Source organism: Arvicanthis niloticus, chromosome 15, assembly GCF_011762505.2.
Source record: "Arvicanthis niloticus isolate mArvNil1 chromosome 15, mArvNil1.pat.X, whole genome shotgun sequence".
Lineage (NCBI taxonomy): Eukaryota > Metazoa > Chordata > Mammalia > Rodentia > Muridae > Arvicanthis > Arvicanthis niloticus.
The window spans coordinates 50,539,976-50,544,408 of record NC_047672.1 but is presented as its reverse complement, the minus strand read 5'-3'; positions in this window follow the sequence as shown (position 1 = coordinate 50,544,408).

Here is a 4,433-nt window from a genome sequence, read left to right as displayed (position 1 = left end):
AGACCTAAACTCTAAATCATTTGTGTTCTTCCTACAATAATATATAAGACTCAATCTTAAGAAGATGGCTTAGTGAAGAAAGTGTTTGCCACAGAAGCAGAATACCATGTCTGCAGATCACATGAACACAAATAACGCATGATTTGGTAGTGTAAACCTGTAATTTTAGTGTTCTTATGCTAAGATGGAAGAAAGGCCTTATGGGTCAAATAGGCTGGTGTGTGTAGAAACAAACAAGAGCTTCTCCATAACTCAAACTCACTGTAATGTTATTATCAAAATCTAAGATTGTATTCTGACCTTTATGTGTGCCTCATGGTAAATAAGTGGCTTGCTACATACATGAAGAATCATACTTCAAAAGTAACAATTTATGTTATTACACAAATTTCTCCAGTTCATTCTTAGAAACATGTATATTGTATTGATTTATGACTACTTTGCTTTTACATATGATCTTATGATCTTAGACAACGTCATTAGTTGACAAGAAAGGAAGAAATGGAAGGAAGGAAGAAAGGAAGGAAGGGAGGGGTAAGGGAAAATAGCAACATAGTTCTTTTGATAGTCAATTTTTAAAAATTTGTTGTTTTATATGAAGAACAACTTCTTTTAGGTATTCAACCTAAGAAGGCATTGTCCAACCCAAAGCTACAAACTCTACACTTTATCTTTTCTTTTATATTTTCTCCCTTTAAATTAATTATTTTATTTAATTACATCCCAAATAGTGCCATTTCCTGATCCCCCCAGAGTTTTTCACACCATTGTCCTCCCACCTCTCTGAGAAGATCCCCTCTGGCCCTGGTATCCCCCTTCTTTCGGGCAACATGTATCTACAGGATTAGGCCCAACCACTACGGCCAGACAAGGCAGTCAGTTTCCTGCTAAATATGTGCCAGGGGCCTCAGACCTGCCTATGAATGCTCTTTGGTTGCTGGCTTAGTTTCGGGGAGCTCCCCAAGATCTAGGTTAGTTGACAGTGTTGGTCTTCCTATGGGGTTGCCAATCCCTTCAGCTCCTTCACTTCTTCCTCTAACTCTTCCATAGGGGTCCCTGACCTCGGTCCAATGGTTAGGTGCAACTATCTGCATCTGTCACAATCAGCTAGTGGTAAAGCCTCTCAGAGGATAGTCATGCTAAGCTCCTGTCTCCAAGCAGAATACAGCATCAGTAATAGTGTCAGGGTTTGGTGCCCACCCATGGACTGGATCCCACATTGGGCAGGTCATTGGTCAGCCATTCCTTCTGTCTTTGCTCCATTTTTGTTACTGCATTTCTTTTAGACAGAAAAAAAAAGTCTGTATCATAAATTTAAAGGTAGGTCAATGTTCCCATTCCTACACTGGAGGCCCTGTTTATCTACTGAAGGTAGGCTCCTCAGGTTCCATCTCCTCGCTGGTTGGCATTTCAGCTAATGTCACTCACGCTGAGTCCTGAGTGCTTCTCCTATCCTATGTCTCTGGGACTTTCTAGAGGTCCCCCACACCTCCACACCACCCCTAGCAGCTCCCTATTTTCATTGATTTTCCAGGCCCACTGGGCTTCTCTCTTGTCTCCTCCATATTTGATCCTGTTCCCCTTTTCCCTTGCCCCTCTCCTCTCCCACTCAAGTCCCTTCCTCCATTTGCCTCCCATGATCATTTTATTCTCCCTTCTAACTGGGATTAAAACATCTTAACTTCTCATGATATGTAGGGTACATCTTGGGTATTCTATACTTTCTGGTTAATATATACTTGTCAGTGTATACATACCATGCATGTCCTTTTGTGTCTGTGCTACTTTACTCTGGGTGATAGTTTCTAGTTCTACCCATTTGCCTGCAAAATTCATGATTTCCTCATTTTTAATAGCTGAATAGTATTCCACTGTATAAATGAACCACATTTTCTGTATCCACTATTCAGTAGAGAGATTTCTGAACTATTTTCAGTTTCTAGGTATTCTAAATAAGGATACTATGAACATAGTAGAGCACTTATCCTTGTGGTATGGTGGAACATCTTTTGGTTATGTGCTCAGGAGCGGTATAGCTGGGTTTTCAGGTAGAAGTAGCTCTAGTTTTCTAAGAAATCACCAGTTTGTTTTCCAGAGTGGTTGTACAAGATCACAATCACATCAGCAGTAGAAGAGTGTTTGCCTTTCTCCACATCCTCCCCAACATTTGCTGTCACTTGAGTTTGATTTTGACTATTCTGATTGGTGTCAGGTGGAATCTCAGGGTTGTTTTGATTTGCATTTCCCTGATGACTAAAGATATCGAACATTTCTTTAAGTACTTCTTGGCCATTTGAAACTCTTATGTTGAGAACTCCCACAGCTTAGATTAAAGCATTTAAGCGCTAGGTATATTTTGAGAAACTTTTTGCATATCATGAAAATTAAGATCCATATTTATCGATTTCTATCTCATGTTGCAGGATGCAATTATGGAAATGGCCCCTTCTCCAGAAATTTTTTTAGAATTCTTATCAAGGTCAATTACCCCTAAGTGTATGTGTATGATTATATTTTGAAATATCCTTAGTCATCTGATATCTGTCATGCCAATGCCACATTTTCATTGGTTCAACACATTTAATGTTTCTTCATTCCTTCATTTTCTGTCTAAACTAGTTACATTAATGTTGTTGCAATAAAATACCATGTTCCAGAGAAAGAGTGCATCATGGTGGGTGAGGAATGGCAGCAGACAACCAGAGCAGGAAACTTGGTGATCATGTGTCAACTGTCCACAGGAAGCAGAGAACATGCTGGGAATGAAGTAAGTCTCCAAGCTCTCAAAGCCTATCCTGAGTGACATACTTCTTCCCACACCTCCTAAAGATCCTAAAATGCCTCTAAGCAATGCCATAAACTGGTGACCAGGTGATCAAACATATTGGACATTGGGGATATTAGTCATTAACCACTACACTAGCCATGACATTAGTTTATAGTTCAAAATCCTACCTGAATATAGGTCTGGAATATAGGAAAATTCTGGAAAAAAATCTGGAACATTTTTTTCTGGAATATTGGAAGTGGCAATAAGTAACTAGAAGAGACTAGTCACACTTCTCTTATTGGTTTTTGAATGAGTTTGGTGTAGTATATGGTCTAATATCTAGTCCAAGTAAATTGGTGTCAATCACCTGGAGAATGAGGTTCTAAACATTGCATGTGTGTTAGCTTTTAGGTGTTTTATTTCATTCTCTGATATTTGTGTTCTGTTATTAGAGTTTTCATTGATATAGTTTAATTGCTTTTGATCTAGTTATCTACAAGAACATTTCCAAAATAGAGCCTTCTATCACCTTAACTCTTAATAAAGTTCTATTATAATTATACATACAGTGAACTTTTTCAGATATGATAAAGTTTGCTTCATCTTAATCTTTAGCACTCTTTTTGAGATAGTATATATATATATACTATTATTACTTTTCTGAAATTTGAAACTTGATTATTACTTTTTTTATACAATTATTACTTTTCTGAGATTTGAAACTTGATAAATTTGAAGTGTTATAAACACTTGCATCATTTCTCTAATTATATAGTCTTCATTTTTATTTTTCTTTCTTTTTTAAAAATTTCTTTTTAAATTGAAATATAGATTCTTATTCTTCTTTTGTACAATACATACTACCTGTAATTTTTTCTCCCTCTGCTCTTCTTAAGTCATTCCTCTTTCCCTCTATTTCCATTTTCTCTTTAGAAAAGAACAAGCGTCCAGGAGATGACTGCAAAAAAGTACTTCAAATGTCTCATTTATTTCCTCACATGTACAAAGGAAATAAAAAGCAATACCCAAGCTTTGTGAATAGACAACAAGAGCTGACCCCAGTGGGTTTCTGTCACTATTATAACTATTCCTAGGCTTAGGCATGAATGTTTCTAATCTCCATATAACCTAATCTTCATAAGAGACTCATCGAGACTGGTTTCCCTTGGGTTCTCATGGAATTGCTCTGCTTGGCACCAAACTAACTCTGGCAATCTGTTCTAACCTACAACATGTCTCTGTAAAACTGTCTCCAGTAACACTGCCTCCCTTCTCTCTTTGTCTCTGCATTGCTCACTTAAGTTGCTTGTCTTTTCTATGCTGTTCTTTTGTGAGTTAGGCGTATCCTATCTCTGACTCACGCTGTCAAATCTTTCTCTCAGTTATCACGTGTTCTGGCCCTCAATTAGAAACCATTTACAAACATGGATCCTTCCTTGTATAAACTAAATTCATCTTCATTGATTGAGATCAAAGGTTTGTACTACAGGTATGTCTACATACCTACACCTTACATAAATTAAAAGGATTAATACATTTATGGTGTCTATGCAAAGGTTCTCAATTCAAGCAAGTAACAACCCATGAAGGTCAGGAGCGATAAAAACAGAATGAAAACTGGGTCCTAAGGCTTAGATTTTCCCACCCTGTTAAACCGGTACAC